We start from the raw sequence: 19,250 nt of genomic DNA, 5'->3' as shown, positions 1-19,250 counted from the left end.
CACTCAGACAAGTTTTCTATCCGTTATACTGTTGTTGTGATGTATACACTTGTATATGCATTATCTTGTGATAGATGCATGATGGTTAAATTAGCAAATTCTTGCGATATATTGTAGCATGTGATATGGTACATATGCATGCCTGTTTCGTATTCTTGCCATATATATGTTGGTTCAGTTGATAATACCTATGCTAGAGAATAGCGGTAATTTGCATATACCCTTAGTATAGGGACCCAAAGGTGAAAACATTTTCTAAAACCGGGAGTCGAGGATCCCGAGTAGATTATATATATATATATATATATTTATATATATATGGTTATAGTTTTAAAAACTATTAATCGAATAAGGTTTATTCGATAATTTTATATTATTTATTGAATATTACTTGAATATTCATTCGAGGACTTATGACTCCTTTATATTATTTATTGAATATTATTTGAATATTTATTCGAGGACTTATGACTCCTTTATATTATTTATTGAATATTATTTGAATATTCATTCGAGGGATTATGACTCAGTTCATATTATTTGATGAATATTATTTAAATATTCATTTGAGGATGTATGACTCCGTTATTTTATTTAATGAATATTATTTATAATATTCATTCGAGGTATTATGACTCCGCTTATTATTTAATAATATTCTTTATTTTATTAAAGAATAATGTGTCGATAATCAAACTTACTTTTGATTATTCAAATAAAGATATTACTTTCGTATAAGTATATCTTTGGTTATTTAAGAGTCATTTCAAGTATAAGTTTTACAACATCTACTTCAATTATTTTTATAAAGATTATTCTTTATGGGAATATTATTTAAATAATAATATTCAGATATTTTTATATATTGGGACTGATTTATTTTATTAAATCAGCATCACTCCAAAAATTCTTAAAAATATTTTCGAGTCTTCAAAATGATTTTTAAAAGTTAGAGCGGATCCCAAAACTCATTTTTATATTTAAGATCCTCCTTTCGAAGGGGATTTAAATACTCGCTCAAAACCTGAGGGATCCGGCTCTGTGGTGTATTTTATATTCGCAACAAGGTTGATATTCTGATAAAAAAGTTTTTGATTACTTACCCAACACTCGGGAAGTAAAATTCTTGGAACAAGTTAATCCATTAACAGACATCGCTTGGGAAATATTGGTGAGTTTTCCTTTCCAACTAGATACGACTTCTTGGTGGAGCCGTACCAACAAGTTTCTACTTGGGGAAAGGGGGGACGAGCTTTACGTTTCAGAGTCATGAATTTCATCTGAACTAGGAGTGGCGTAAGTGGTCGACTAGCGCCGGCCCAGCCTTATTATATTGGCCCAAATGGCCCGGAAGTTCCGCTAAGGCGGTCCATTCCTTAGGAGTTCAGTGTTCGGTTGACAAGTAAATCCGACAGGTTCTCCTCTACATGTAGAAAATGGCGGGGTTGCACTACTACGACTGATCATCGTAAGTGGTCTTCCTGGCACGGCAAACTCCCGTAATGAGTTCATCATCCAATTGGATATTTCTGCAACACTACCCAGAGCACTTCGATAGAAAGGCTACGGTTGGGCGATTATTGAGTGTTGGCAGGGTCGAGTTTTCAAAATAATGTTTGCATCAAATGAAGTATCTCGTAACTTCATTTTATTTTGATGATATTTTAAAGATTGATTCTATACAAGTTTTGTCTTGTAGCTTAATCTATGGGATGAACTATTTATACATTGAACGGTGGTAGTTCAAGTAGTATTCAGAAAAGATATAAGTATATTGGAGTATCTTGTAACTTCATCTTTTAAACTTATATCTAGTAAATGATTATCTTGTGCATGTCAAAGATTTTTAGAAAAATGTTGACACAAGGTTAGATATATGAGATCACCTTGAAACGATATTTTTATACAGTTATAAACTGGAACTCTGTGTATATTATACATGTCAGAGGATTTCAAAGATTGTGAAAAGTATATATGTATATATATACTGAATATTTTGCGACTTGGTCGCGTTAAGATATCAGCTTGGTTCATTTCTTCTTGACCAAGACTTTCATGAGTACTATGAGAATGCTCATATATTGTTAATTATTATACATATTATTTCGGTGGGCTTGTTGCTCACCCTTGCTTTCTTCTTTCATCACACAACATCAGATAGACAAGATGAACAGGACCAAGCTCCCAATTCGCGAGCGGATAGGAAACGTTCCGCAGTTTCCTATAGGCATTGATGTCGCTGTAGCTGAGGTAGGAACTACCAATAGGCTAGGCTTTCAACTTTTGATGTACCAGATTTATGTATATTTATGAATTGTAATAATGGCAAAGAAATGTAAATTTATCCAGATACCCTTTTAAGGTGTATTGGCATTTAATTGTGGAATAAAACGACTTGTGATTATTTTTGGATATTCATCTCTGAGACTATAACTTGTGGTGTGTGTGTTTATGGTGGGGTCACAGTACAGAGTAGTTGATTATTTATTAAGATTGGGTGTTATTAAGGGAAATGGAACTCGTGATAACCCGGATCCCCGACCCCGGATTTGGGGGTGTTACAGAAATAGTATCAGAGCGAAGCGTTATAAACCTCAGAGATGATGTGACGTTAAGATAATAAGTTCACTAAGATAATAAGAACTCTTGCCAAGTTCATAGTCGGACTACCTAACGTAGTACTGACAGTTAAAACCCTTATGGGAACCCTTATAAATATCGTGATAGAAGTATAGTTCGTTATCGTATACGGTAGCGGGACTCCGAACCCTGAGGTTGAGGAGCAACAACGCGATGATGTTTTATTAGTTATTGGAGATCAGATTGTGGATCCGATAGAGCATCCTAACACGGGACCGGATGATGTTCATATTGAGGATGTAGCGGTTGAGGATGTTGTCCTAGAAGGGATTATCGCTGAGAAAGATCCTATGAAGGATCCTGACAAGAATGAATAAAAGACCATTGAGGAATTGATGATCATGGTTAGGGCGACTACCAGAGGTAGGATTGGCCGGTCACTACCAGAGGTTCGTTCAAGTTTGTAAAGATAGTAGCCCCTTTAACGCGGCTTGCTCATAAGACTGAGAAGTTCGAATGGATAGAGAAATGCGAGAACAGCTTTTAAGAACTGAAGCAAAGATTGGTGACGGCCTCTATGATGGCATTGCCGGATGGAAAAGAAGATTTTGTGATCTGTAGTGACGCTTCACATAAGGAATTAAGGTGCTTCTTATACAGCACATCAAGGTAATCGTGTACGCGTCAAGACAATTAAGGGAATATAAAATTCGATATCCCCACCCATGAGCTTGGGCTCGTGGCAATAGTTTTGCCCTAAAGATTTGAGGCACTACTTGTATGGAGAGAAGTGCGAGATTTACACAAGCCATAAGTGCTCTAGTGCATTTTCACGTAGAAAGAGCTCAACATACGCCAGATGAGGCGGTTAGAGCTAATCAAGAATATTGATTGGGAGATTCTTTATCATTCGGGGAAAGCCAATGTGGTGGCTGATGCCCTTAGTAAAAAGGAGAAACTCAAGATGATAATGTCTTTGGGAGAGTTTATGAGAGATTTTGAGAAAATGGAAATAGAAGTGAAGGTAACCGGAGTAGGTACCGAAAAGATGTTTGAGATTGCAATACAGTCCGAATTATCGGAAAAGAACATATTGTGCCAGAAAAAGTGATGAATGAAGGCAGAGAGCCAACAATTAGATAAAAGATTAATACTGAGAAAGATGATAAGGGAATAATGAGGTATTCCTACAGAATTTGGGTTCCAAATGTTCAAGAGCTTAAAGATGAAATCTTAGATGAAAGCTAGTTTGAGAAATAAGATTTAGAGCAAACCCTGAACGTGATAGTCAGGGAGGTCGCCATCAAGATAGAAGGAACCCATAACATAATGGAGTGGAAAATGAGGATTTTAACGTATAAGATAACCCCAAGTATGGGAGAAGGATGAAACATTTCATACTAAGGAAACAGAAAGTCGAGTAAGGAAAGGAGACCCGAGACGGTACTCCTATACGGCAATTCATGGACCTGTCTAAAAAGATTTTAGACTATTATCCCCAACCACCACCTTGAGGAAACAATGCGGTAGGAAATTCTTTCCTGACCTTTAAGTCCCTAAGCTCTCAGAGTTCCAAGGAACAGGTTGACCCAGTCGAGGCAAGAGCCTTGCTAAAGGAAATATAGGAATCATTTGAGATTCTAAATGATTGACGAATCACAAAAGACTATTTTGTCACTTACCCTCCTAAGAGAGAGGCCACCCGCTGGTGAAAGGCCAAGGAAGGCACGGAGCAAGAGATTATAATAAACTGATTAAAGTTCAGTCAATTGTTTTCAGGAAAGTACTTCCCAAGGTTATGGAGATAGTGTAAAAGCTTTAGAGCCAGAACAAAGGCGGACGAGTATGATGAATTATGAATCTAAGTTGTAAAAGTTGTCAAGATTCGTTCTGAGGACACGAATCCAGAATGACGGGATGTTTGAAATCAATGTTTATGTTGTGTTGGTTCATGAAATAATGATAAGAGAAAGGAAAATAAAAAGAAACTGAAGTGGAAAGGAATATAAAGGTAATAGAGTTTGAGGAATGATAAGGAAGTTGGGTATGAGGAAACCCTAAAGACTCGTAGCAATAGAAATAGAAAAGTATGTAATCATCAGGATGAGGGTGATTCACCATGAGTTAAATTGATGGTTGAAGGCATAAGAGATACATATATTTGATCCCCTGTAAGTTGGGAGGATTTGAGGAAACCTTGAGATAGTTCGAAGGATAAATATTGAGACGCGGATAGACTGAGGAGACAAGGAAGTAAGAAATTAGGAAAATTGGATGAAGGAAGTGACCTTCAAGAATGTGAAGTGTAAGAACGGTGGCTTGATACCCAGGAAGGGAGATGCCAGGTATGAGAGGTATCCCAACATTGAGATGACTGTTGAGATAAACAACAAAAGTAAATACATAATTATTAAGAAGAAGTTCACATTGAACATAACCAATATCTTCCAGAACATCCTTGTTATCGTTACCAAATCAAGCAAGAAAAGTAGATAACCGTAGTTATCTTTTGGAGGCCATATTGATTGACCTCATTTTGAATACAGATGTTATTGTGAAATTAGGCATATACTATCGAGGTGGGAATGATTGAATAAGACACCCTTATCAGGGATATATGACTTGATTTATCCATGGAAGGATGCATGTACCTTTTTAAAGGTGGAATTAAAGATAGAACATCGGTAACTTAAAATGAATCCTAGGGGAATGCATAAAGGTTGGCATTTCACCCTTAATAGGGATAATATGAGTTTTGACAGTACAAATTGGAAGGACTAAGGTAACAACAACCTTTAAAGATCAGTGGAGAAATTTTTCAGAAGTATATAGACAATGGTTCTAGTATTAGTAAATGGTATTTTGATATGCCCTGTATCTAGGGAATACAGGAGGAACGATTCAAGGATAACCTTAGAGGTCTTACAAGAAGAAAGGTAATATTCAAAGTTCTGAAGAATAGAAATCTTGATAAAGGAAATATGACGTAATTATAATAATGCCAAGTGGGGCACGTGTTAGACCATGAGAAGTATAGATTGAACCAATGGGGGTCAGAATTGTTAAAGCAAGAAGGACCCAAGATAAGAGACGTCCTAAGTATGATCGAGAGTCAGTCGTGACAATGTTAACCTCTAAAGACTGAGGCAATAACTTATGGAAAAATGGTGATATTTTTTTTACTCATCAGATTTTAAGGAAAACATCTTCACACAAGTAGTGATTGAAGTGAGGTAGAAATTGAGTTGGAGGTGGTTAAAAGGACATTGATTGTAAGGAAATTTTACTATTAGGAAAGGCCAAACAGGTGGCCGACACTTTAAATGTAAGAGGATAATTATAGGCGCTCGTGCCAGAGGAATACAGTGATGATGGTTGAAGCCGTAAAGGTTGTATTATGGTTTGGAAGATTGACATTCCTTCTGATGACTGTGCAATACCCAACCGTAATAGTAGTTTGGTAAAGGTTTAATCCGTATAATCGCTATGAGCGGGCTATCTATCTTAGAAGGAACTACCCTGAGCATAATCCAGGACCATTTTCAAAAAGGACTAAACAAACCTTCGAGTTAAGTCTTCTATTGAAGGTATATGATTAAGAATGGTATTAACCTGCTATCGTTGCTTTGATTTAAACTCTTCTGCAATTTTATCTGCTTCATGTCATGAAAGTACGTCAGAATTTGGAGTGTTCTTCATGAATTATGAATGGTGATTATGTTAACTCCTTAGAAGAATTTGATACGACATGTATGGACTTCGTATGGTTAGCTATTAAGATTTCATAGAAAATGAATAACTACAGTAGGTCATCGATGGACCACAGTAATGCAGCAATGATTCTGCGAGTAAAGAGTCGATTACAACCGTGAGAGTTGTATTGGAATGGATGTTGAGATTAAGTACCACTAACCGGGTTGTGGTGATGTATAAGTTATCATTGATAAACTAATTAAGTAGATTATCTACCTATTGAATACTTATTCCTTCTTATCAATAGAGAGTCGTATTACTATACGAGGAAGGTTGCAGTGCAAGCATATAATTCTAGTAACGATGATGTCTAGAATGAGATCCCAGATTCAATTTTTGATGTCGAAGGAGTTTCAAAGGTGATTGTGTATAAGCTCGAGGAAGAGCATGGGTCCATAGAATGATGGATGGAATAGTAAATATTTAAGCATGTGAAATGCGATGCTATTATATTTGATGTGGATTTATATACATATATGTTTTGTTCTCCTATGACAAACCTCTATAGTTCAGAGGTAGACTCCAAGCCAGATATTTTATGGCAGTATATTTTTTTTCATATATACAGTTCTCTTCAATTCGTTCTTTTCTTTTCATTTTATATAAGCTGAGAAGAACAACCCTTCTAGAAGGGGAGGTATTGCCGAATGACTATCTATCTGTGTGATAGAAGCCTAGTAGGATACCACATGTTGTTTAATTGCTTGTCAAGTACTAAAGGCTGGCCACCTTCTGTACTAACTATGCAATAGAACAAGTGTTCATGATCATAGTGATCTCTCAATAAAGTCTTTTACTTCTATATGAAGGACCAAGCTTTCGAAGATGGAGGCAACTGGAGAGGAAGTGGTACCAAGTATGGTGGTATTCCGATTCTAACACATTCGTGATACTAAGGTTGACGTGGTTATTAAAAGGTTATAGAACGCTAACGAGCAAAAGTATAACCAGTATAATATAAGGAACGGAAGGTAGTAGCGATTACGAACTGGAAAAGAATGGGTATTGAGAAGCAAAAGCTCTAATGCTAAAAGCTATAATGAGAGTCTGTGCCATAGACTTGAAAGAATTTAGAATGATCACTTAACGCGGATTGAGTTTTCTTATGACAATAGATCATGTCATTATCGAGATGTTGCCTTATGAGATCCTTAAGGAAAGACGATGTCGATCTCCCTTATGTTAGGATGAAGTTGCAGAGCGCAAGATGCTCAGACAAGCAGTGGTCCAAAGGACCAAGGATATAATAGATCTAATCAGAAGACGGATGGTAATAGCCCAAGATGGACATAAGAAGTATATTGATTTGACACGAAAGGACAAAGAATAAGAAGTAGGGGACCTAGTGTTGTTATAGGTATTCCCTTGGAAAGGATGGATGAGGTTCGGAAAGAAAGGAAAGCTAAGCCCACGAATTGTTGGACCCTTGGATATATTAAGACGTATTGGGAAGTTAGCATATGAGCTAGCCCTACCCCTGAACATGTAGCAAGTTCATAACGTGTTCCACGTATCAATGTTATGGAAGTGTAATCCGGATGCCAGATAATAGGGGCATATGAGCGCATAGACATGCAACCAGACGTAACCTATATGGAGCAACCAGGAAGGGTTATAGATCGAAAAGGAACGAGTGCTTAGAAGAAGGGTTATCATGCTAGTCAAAGTTTGCGGCACAACCACAATGTTGGAAAATTGACTTGAGAGTTAGAAAGTGCAATGCTAAGAAAGTATCCCCATTCATTTTCTATCTGATTCCGGGACGAAATCCTTTTAAGGAGGGGAGACTGTAATAACCCCAATTTTTGGAATTTTTGAAACCTTGATGAATAGTAACTTTTGCTAACTATGCTGATTAAGAAAAATTATCAGACCACGCTATATAGGAGTACTGTTATGGAAATTCTAAGATCGTATTAGTATTCCATAAAGTAAATGAATGTATGTAAAGGTCGTCAGAATTCGAATTCGAACACTTTGATTTTTCCCGAAAATCCATCAGATACCGACAGAATTGAGTATAAGGTAACATGATTGAAAGGATTTTAATTCAAGGATTATAAATGAGGATCATTAAAGGATTATAAAATATTAGGAAAGATTTAGGGAAGCTCAAATAATGAGATCCCGGATACGATCCCTCAAACGGGTATCGAGAACGAAAGTTAAGCGAACCGTAAAATAAATACGCAACCAAGAGATAAGCTTGTACAAGAATCCAAGGTATTATGACATCATCAAATCACAAGACAAAGACATGTGGCAAATAGATGACACAAGCAAGATGACATAAGCATGACAAGGGGTTTTGTTTTGTTGGTTGATTTTGAGCCATGTAAAATTTACCATGGTAAAAAGCTAAAACATTTTCCAAGGCAAAAAGGAGAAGCAACCAAGCAAATATCATAAAACACAAAAATTAGAAGTTGACTTTTGCTTCCAAGAGCAAAAGCTCTCGGCCAAAACAAACCCAGCAACTTTAAACTGCCATATCTCCTTCAATACTCACTCAAATGTTGTGTTCTAAAGCTTGTTGGAAAGGTATTGAGATGGCCTACAACTCTTGTTAACAAGTCTCGTCCAAATTAGCATGGTAAGACCCTCATTTTTACAGTTCTTTCAATCGGACTTTTAGAAACTTCAAATCCTAACTTTGTGTTCTTGATTTCTTTGGAAAGATCAAGCTTGTAGGAGGCTCCCTAAGGTTTCCTAGCAACTTAACACCTCCCAAGGAAGGTATAAACTTGAAACCCTAGCCTTTAATTTGATTATTAGTGAGTTTGAAGGTTGAGTTTCTAAATGAGAAGCATGATCTTTGATTATTAGTAGTTTGATTTGAATTTGGAGTGATTTGGTGAATGAATCTTGTTATAGTTAATTGAACTTGATTGTGGTTGGTTGAGGTGAAGAATATGAAGAATAAGGACTGGTATAGTATTATTTAGTTGATGTTTTGATGTGTTAATGATTGTGGGTTGTTTGGTGAGGTTTTGGTGTAGTGAGAAACTTGGAAAACTCGTAAACATAGCCGTCGTAATGCCCGTTTTCCTTATACTGTTGTACATGGACCTCGGACCAGATAACTCACTGACCAATCTGTAACTTTGCTATAATTAGATAGTTCATGTTACGAGCTTTGTTTTGATATGTAGTTCGTTTGATTCCGATGTACGGTTTAGGAGAAACGACCGTTTTAAGTAACGGCGTTTCGCGACCAAACCGTTACCCCTCGCCTTACTTTGAAACCTTGGTTAAGGACCTTAAAAGACTAATTGGAGTACGAATAATTTATGTAAAGTGTATTATGCAGTTGGTAAGGCACTCGTGAAAGAATCGCCTTAAAACCCTTAATGGTTAATTTATTAAAAATGGTGGAACCGAGGGTACTCGAGCGACTTAAGTAAATCGTTAAGCGCGAAAGCGAACGTTAGGACTCTAAATGGTTAAATTCTAGTTTCTTAAGCGACCGGAGTTTAATTCTGACTTATGTTGTTGTTCATAGGTTATCGGACCCACTCTAAGCTTAAGTCTACCCCGGAGCACTCAGGCAAGTTTTCTATCCGTTATACTGTTGTTGTGATGTATACACTTGTATATGCATTATCTTGTGATAGATGCATGATGGTTAAATTAGCAAATTCTTGCGATATATTGTAGCATGTGATATGGTACATATGCATGCCTGTTTCGTATTCTTGTCATATATATATGTTGGTTCAGTTGATAATACCTATGCTAGAGAATAGCGGTAATTTGCGTATACCCTTAGTATAGGGACCCAAAGGTGAAAACATTTTCTAAAATCGGGAGTCGAGGATCCCGAGTAGATTATATATATATATATATATATATATATTTATATATATATGGTTATAGTTTTCAAAACTATTAATCGAATAAGGTTTATTCAATAACTTTATATTATTTATTGAATATTACTTGAATATTCATTCGAGGACTTATGACTCCTTTATATTATTTATTGAATATTATTTGAATATTTATTCGAGGACTTATGACTCCTTTATATTATTTATTGAATATTATTTGAATATTCATTCGAGGGCTTATGACTCAGTTCATATTATTTGATGAATATTATTTAAATATTCATTTGAGGATGTATGACTCCGTTATTTTATTTAATGAATATTATTTATAAAATTCATTCGAGGTATTATGACTCCGCTTATTATTTAATAATATTCTTTATTTTATTAAAGAATAATGTGTCGATAATCAAACTTATTTTTGATTATTCAAATAAAGATATTACTTTCGTATAAGTATATCTTTGGTTATTTAAGAGTCATTTCAAGTATAAGTTTTACAACATCTACTTCAATTATTTTTATAAAGATTATTCTTTATAGGAATATTATTTAAATAATAATATTCAGATATTTTTATATATTGGGACTGATTTATTTTATTAAATCAGCATCACTCCAAACATTCTTAAAAATGTTTTCGAGTCTTCAAAATGATTTTTAAAAGTTAGAGCGGATCCCAAAACTCATTTTTATATTTAAGATCCTCCTTTCGAAGGGGATTTAAATACTCGCTCAAAACCTGAGGGATCCGACTCTGTGGTGTATTTTATATTCGCAACAAGGTTGCTATTCTGATAAAAGAGTTTTTGATTACTTACCCAACACTCGGGAAGTAAAATTCTTGGAACAAGTTAATCCATTAACAGGCATCGCCTGAGAAATATTGGTGAGTTTTCCTTTCCAACTAGATACGACTTCTTGGTGGAGCCGTACCAACAAGTTTCTACTTGGGGAAAGGGGGGACGAGCTTTACGTTTCAGAGTCATGGATTTCATCTGAACTAGGAGTGGCGTAAGTGGTCGAGTAGCGCCGGCCCAGCCTTATTATATTGGCCCAAATGGCCCGGAAGTTCCGCTAAGGCGGTCCATTCCTTAGGAGTTCAGTGTTCGGTTGACAAGTAAATCCGACAGGTTCTCCTCTACATGTAGAAAATGGCGGGGTTGCACTACTACGACTGATCATCGTAAGTGGTCTTCCTGGCGCGGCAAACTCCCGTAATGAGTTCATCATCCAATTGGATATTTCTGCAACACTACCCAGAGCACTTCGATAGAAAGGCTACGGTTGGGCGATTGTTGAGTGTTGGCAGGGTCGAGTTTTCAAAATGATGTTTGTATCAAATGAAGTATCTCGTAACTTCATTTTATTTTGATGATATTTTAAAGATTGATTCTATACAAGTTTTGTCTTGTAGCTTAATCTATGGGATGAACTATTTATACATTGAACGGTGGTAGTTCAAGTAGTATTCAGAAAAGATATAAGTATATTGGAGTATCTTGTAACTTCATCTTTTAAACTTATATCTAGTAAATGATTATCTTGTGCATGTCAAAGATTTTCAGAAAAACGTTGAGACAAGGTTAGATATATGAGATCACCTTGAAACGATATTTTTATACAGTTATAAACTGGAACTCTGTGTATATTATACATGTCAGAGGATTTCAAAGATTGTGAAAAGTATATATGTATATATATACTGAATATTTTGCGACTTGGTCACGTTAAGATATCAGCTTGGTTCATTTCTTCTTGACCAAGACTTTCATGAGTACTATGAGAATGCTCATATATTGTTAATTATTATACATATTATTTTGGTGGGCTTGTTGCTCACCCTTACTTTCTTCTTTCATTACACAACATCAGATAGACAAGATGAACAGGACCAAGCTCCCAATTCGTGAGCGGATAGGAAACGTTCCGCAGTTTCCTATAGGCGTTGATGTCGCTGTAGCTGAGGTAGGAACTACAAATAGGCTAGGCTTTCAACTTTTGATGTACCAGATTTATGTATATTTATGAATTGTAATAATGGCAAAGAAATGTAAATTTATTTAGATACCCTTTTAAGGTGTATTGGCATTTAATTGTGGAATAAAACGACTTGTGATTATTTTTGGATATTCATCTCTGAGACTATAACTTGTGGTGTGTGTGTTTATGGTGGGGTCACAGTATAGAGTAGTTGATTATTTATGAAGATTGGGTGTTATTAAGGGAAATGGAACTCGTGACAACCCGGATCCCCGACCCCGGATTTGGGGGTGTTACAAATGAAGTTAGAAACCCATGTTTTTCTTGTATAGTTAATTCAACCTCAATTCTCTTAGTTCAAGTTAGTATAATTTCTTAGTTATAATCAAAACCAATTTGTTATTCGTATTAGCATTGAACGATAGCCATATCATTGTTGCATAAGTGCATAGATTGAAGTTAACCTAAAACAGTCTATGTGGGAAAGAATCTGATTTATATCTTATACTACTTGCGAACACGTATACTTGCATTTAATTTAGCGCGTATTTTCGCCCTAACAAGTTTTTGGCGCCGCTGCCGGGGACTCGATGTTAATTTTTAGTTTATGTGCTTGACATCAGTGGTCGTTAAAGTTCGCCGACTCGGATTCTGTTACTTTCACGGATTACTTGTTTGTGTTTCAAGTACTCATTAAAATGGTAGATCCGGCAGCACCAACGAAAGCTTTGAATTATTCTCAACCGAAGATTAATGAGATTCAATATAGCATTGTCAGGCCAGCTATCGCAGCTAATACCTTTGAGATGAAGCCTAGCATAATTCATATAGTACAGAATTAAATCCAGTTTGGGGGTTCTCCAACGGAAGATCCTAATATGTATATTAGGGATTTCATCGAGATCTGTGACACCTTTAAGTTCATCAATGTTTCTGAAGATGCTGTGAAGCTAAGACTTTTCCCTTTTTTTATGAGGGATAAAGCTAAGTGCTGGTTACACTCTCTACCAGCAGGTTCTATCACTACTTGGGAGGATCTCGCTCAAAAATTTCTTACTAAATTCTTCCCTATGACGAAGACAGCTGCACTGAGGAATGCTCTTACTCAATTTGCGCAGCAATCAGGAGAATCTCTATGTGAAGCTTGGGAGCGCTACAAGGAGATGCTTAGGAAGTGTCCTGTAATAACCCCAATTTTTGAAATATTTGAATCACTGATGAATAGTGATTTTGCTGATTATGCTGATTAAGAAAACTTTTTATGCCACACTATGTAGGAGTTCTTTTATTGATATTTTGAGATCTTATTAGTACTCCATATGGTATATAAGTGTATGTAAAGATCGTCAGAATCCAAATTCGAACACTTTGATTTTTCCCGAAAATCCACCAGATACCGAAAGAATTGAGTATAAGGTAACATGATTAAAAGGATTTAAATTCAAGGATTATAAGAGAGGACCATAAAAGGAATATGAAATATTGAGAAAGGTCTAGGGGAACCCAAGTAATGAGATCCCGGATATGATCCCTCAAACGATCAACGAGAATGAACAATAAACGAGTCATAAAATAATTAAACGACTAAGTAATGCAAGTGGTAAGGATTATGTAAGCTTGATGACATCACCATGCTTATGTCACTTTCCACTAATTTAAACAAAACAACTAGTCAAGTAAATATCCTAAAATCATTTCATTTCCACCACAAGTTCAAGTCAACACAAGCTCTCATCTTCCTCCCCCATTTTCATTGCTCTCGGCCAAAACAGAACCAGCACATTAGAACTGCTGTATCTCCATTTCTCACTCAAATATTGTGTTCTATAGCTCGTTGGAAAGGTATTGAGATGGCCTACAACGCTTGTTCACAAGTCTCATCCAAATAAGCAGGGTAAGACCCTCATTTTTACAGTTCTTTCAATCGGACTTTTAGAAACTTCAAAGCCTAACTTTGTGTTCTTGATTTCTTTGGAAAGATCAAGCTTGTAGGAGGCTCCCTAAGGCTTCGTAGCAACTTAACACCTCCCAAGGAAGGTATAAACTTCAAACCCTATCCTTCACTTTGATTATTAGTGATTTTGATGGTTGGTTTTCTAAATGAGAAGCATGACCTTTGATTATTAGTAGTTTGATTTGGATTTGGAGTGATTTGGTGAATGAATCTTGTTATAGTTAATAAACTTGATTGTGGTTGGTTGAGATGAAGAATCTGAAGAATAAGTACTGGTATAGTATTACTTAGTTGAGGTTTTGATGTGTTAATGATTGTGGGTTGTTTGGTGAGGTTTTGGTGTAGTGAGAAACTTGGAAAACTCGTAAATATAGCCGTCGTAATGCCCATTTTTATTCAACTACTTCTTCTTAGTGTTCAGGACGGAAAACTCAATAAACAATCTATAACATTGCCATTTTTAGCTAGAGCGTGTCGTAAGCTTCGTTTTGATATGTGGATCACTTGGTTCCGATGTACGGTTTAGGAGAAACGACCGTTTTTATTAACATCGTTTCGCGAACGAACAATTAACCCTCGCCTTACTTTGAAACCTTTGTTAAGGCCCTTAAATGACTAATTGGAGTATGAAACAATTATGTAAAGTGGATTAGGCAGTTGGTAGGGTACTCGTAAAAGAATCGCCTTAAAATTCTTAATGGTTAATTTATTAAAAATGGTGGAGCCAAGGGTACTCGATCGACTTATGTGATTCGTTAAGCGTAGAAGTGACCATAAGCAAACGTTTGGGTTCAATTAGTTAAAGTCTAGTTTCTTAAGCGACCGGGGTTTAATTCCGACTTATGTTGTTGTTCATAGGTTATCGGACCCACTCTAAGCTTAAGTCTATCCGGGAACACTCAGGCAAGTTTTCTACCCGTTATACTGTTGTTGTGATGTAAATATATGTATGTGCATTATCTTGTGATAAGTGCATGATTATTATTAGCAAATCTTGCGATATATTGGAGCATGTGATATGGTTTATATGCATGCTTGTTTCGTAATCTTGATATCTAATTGTTGATTCAAATGCTTATAAGTTGCATAATACCTATGCTAGAGATAAGCAGTAGTTGCGTATACCCTTAGGATAGGGGACCCAAAGGTGAACATCTTTCTAAACCGGGAGTCGATGTTCCCGAGTATAGTATATATATATATATATATATATATAGTTTTCAAAACTATTAATCGAATAAGGTTTATTCGATAACTTTATTTTAATTAATAAATATTAGTTTGAATATTCATTCGAGGACTTATGACTCCGTTTGTTTTATTTAATGAATATTATTTCGAATATTCATTCGAGGACTTATGACTTGTATTGTTTTTGGTATTCATCTCTGAGACTATAACTTGTGGTGTGTGTGTATATTGTGGGGTCACAGTATGTAGTAGTTGGTTGTTTATTAAGATTAAGTGTTATTAAGGGAAATGGAACTCGTGACAACCCGGATCCCCGACCCCAGATTTGGGGGTGTTACAGAAATGGTATCAGAGCTAAGCGTTATAAACCTCAGAGATGAAGTGACGTTAAAATAATAAGTTCACTAAGATAAATAAGAACTCTTGCCAAGTTCATAGTCGGACTACTTAACGTAGTACTGACAGTAAAAACCCTTATGGGAACCCTTATAAATATCATGATAAAAGCGTAGTTCATTATCGTATATGGTAGCGGGACTCCGAACCCTGAGGTTGAGGAGCAACAATGCGATGATGTTTTATTAATTATTGGAGATCAGATTGTGGATTCGATAGAGCATCCTAACACGAGACCGGATGATGTTCATATTGAGGATGTAGCGGTTAAGGATGTTGTCCTAGAAGGGATTATTGCTGAGAAGGATCCCGTGGAGGATCCTGACAAGAATGAATAAAGGACCACTGAGGAATTGATAACCATGGTTAGGGCGACTACCAGAGGTAGGATTGGTGTTGGATTTTAATCGCAGCGGGGGCATGGTAAAACACTTTACACACACAAAATCCAAATAAAAGCATATAAATTGTGGTAAAAACATGGGGATCGATTACTAACCTTTAATATGCGATCCAAGAGCAACGATCGGAGATCCTTAGCAGCTGCTTCTCAAACGTGAAGCACTCCACCGGTATCCACCAAGAAAACGACATTAAGGAGGAGGAGGAGGTAGAGAGAATTTGGTTTTCTAAAACTTTTGGGTTTTTGGGTTCGAATGAAAATATGGTCTATAATAGTATATTTATAGGCAAAATTTTTAGCTGAAATTTTCCCATAAATAATATTATTATTATCCCATTTATTATTCTCATTAATAATTAAAACACCTTTTAATTATTAATCCTTTTTCTAAACACTTTAGAAATAATTCTCTCGCTTAATTTAATTTCCAAAAAATAAATCCTTTAATTACTAATATTAAGAACTTTTCTTAATTAATTTATAATCAATTAAATCTCATTTAATCAATTATTAAATTTTCCAATTAATTATTTATTTCATAAATAAATAATTATCAACCATTATTAATTAATTCCTCCACCATTAAATCATTCTCTTTTTATGGTGTGACCCTGTAGGTTCAATATTAAGCCGGTAGTAGAAATAAATAATAATAAAACTATTTTATCATCATTTGTATATATTCTCTAATTTATTAAATATGATTAATTAATTAATCACATTTATTCTACATCGTGAGGGATACTTCTCAGCATATCGCGACTATCCGGATAATATGAATTCACTGCTTAGAATACCAAGAACCTATTCAGGGAATACTTACCGTACTATAAACTCCTTCTACCCTACAATGTCCCGATTAAATACAAGGTATGGATCTCGTGTCAAGCCTATCTAATTCAATCACTTGCTTACCATTTACTATGCGTAGTTCTATGCAAATTAGAAACTTCTTTCTAATTTCATTCACTCTGGCTAGAGATTCCTGAACTAGCATAAGTGGATCGACCTTGAACATTCGCTTCCTTCACTGGAAGGGGTAGATCCTTTATTGATCATACACTATCTTCGTGTACAAATTCCTATACCCAGTAGAGCCCTAATAATTGTCCCTGGAGACTAAGAACTAAACCAAAGCATAGTTCAGTGTACACAAGATGACTATGATGACCTCAAGTCTAAGGATACTTGTACAACTATCACTATGTGAACAACTGCTGACACGTGAGTGAACTCCATCAGTTGTTCAGCTGTGCGAGTCATGTTCAGTGAACTTATTCTATAATAAGCACCTACATACTAGCTATAGTGTCACCACACAAATGTCTATGAGAACAGACATCCTTCATAATGAAGCAAGCATAGTATGTACCGATCTTTGCGGATTATTAATTACCAGTTAGTAATCCTAGGACCAGGAACTATTTAAGTTTAGAGTTATCATCTTTTAGGTCTCACTATTATGATCTCATCATAATCCATAAAAAGCTTTACTCTAAACTATGGTATATCTTATTTAAACACTTAAATAGATAGAGCCCGTAATAAAAACAAAATAAGTCTTTTATTAATATCAATGAAATCAAAACAGATTACATAAAAAGTTATTCCTAAATCCTAATACATGATTGGACTTAGGACATATTCCTTTCAATCTCCCACCAATCACTCTGGTATCTAATACCCATCTAGTCTTTATGACGATCAAAGTGACTTTCAGAAAGTAGCTTTGTGAGTGGGTCTGCTATGTTATTATGTGTATCAACTCTATTTCAATACAATACAAGAAATGTTACCGCGCTCCCACTTACCCTTTTGTAGACACATGGTTCATCTACGTTTTTGATAAAATCAAACTCTTTGATTGTCTCATCAAAATGAATGTTCCATATTTCGAGAAGCTTGCTTTAAACTACATATGGTTCGCAGTAGCTTACATACTAGGCTTTCATTTCCCTTGGAAAGAAAACCATCTGGCTATATGCCAGATCTCATAGTCGTAGTAAGCAGCAATCGCAAGCAAAATCCGAACTGATTTTAACAGGGCTACAGGTAAATGGTTTCATCAAAGTCAATCCATTACCTTTGTTTGAATCCTTTTGCCAAAAGCCTGGCCATAAAGGTCTCCACCTGGCCATCTGCTATAATCTATCTTTTGTATACCGTATACATAGATTCCATTCCGGATTTCATGGCACTATGCCATTTCTCTGAGTCAACACTACTCATAGCCTCATTATAGGTTACAGGGTCGTCATCATCAATGATCGACAACTCATTGTCATTCTCAATGACAAGGCCATATTACCTCTCAGGTTGGCGAGACACTCTCCCTGACCTATGAATGGGCTGTTCCACAAAAGGTTGTTCAGTCAGAACAGGTGTTTCCACTTGATCCGTAGTAGTTTGTGCTTCTTGAACTTCATCAAACTCAGTTTTGCTCCCACTGTTTCCTTCAAGGATAAACTCCTTTTCCAAGAAGGTAGCATGTCTGGAGACAAACACCCGATGATCGGTGTAAAAGTAATACCCTAAAGTCTCTTTAGGATATCCCACAAAACTACATTTTATGGATCGATATTCTAGCTTATCTGGGTCAACTTACTTGACATAAGCTGGACATCCCCAAATCTTAACGTGTTTAAGACTCGGTTTCCTTTCTTTCCATATCTCATATGGAGTTTGAGGAACAGATTTGGAAGGTACCTTATTCAGTAAATATGCTAAGGTTTCCAATGCATAACCCCATAGGAATACTGGAAGATTTGCATAGCTCATCATGGACCGCACTATGTCTAATAAAGTTCGATTTCTCCTTTTAAATACTAATATGGAGGAGTCCACTGGGAGACTATACCATTTACTTTGAGATAATCTAGAAACACTCCATTAAAGTATTCACCACCTCGATCTGATCGAAGAGTTATAATACTATGTTTGGTTGTTTCTCCACTTCATACTTATACTCTTTGAACTTTTCAAAGGCTTCAGACTTGTGTTTCATCAAACACATATCCGAATCTAGATCTATCATCTATGAAAGTAATGAAGTATGAAAATCCACCCATGGCTTGCTTAGACATTGGTCCACATACATCTGTGTGTACCATTCCTAGCATATTTGCAATCCTCTCTCCATGTCTACTAAATGGAGGCTGCA

The sequence above is a fragment of the Apium graveolens genome, chromosome 2 (genome assembly GCF_009905375.1).
Source record: "Apium graveolens cultivar Ventura chromosome 2, ASM990537v1, whole genome shotgun sequence".
NCBI classification, from domain to species: Eukaryota; Viridiplantae; Streptophyta; class Magnoliopsida; order Apiales; family Apiaceae; genus Apium; species Apium graveolens.
This window is presented reverse-complemented; position numbering follows the sequence as displayed.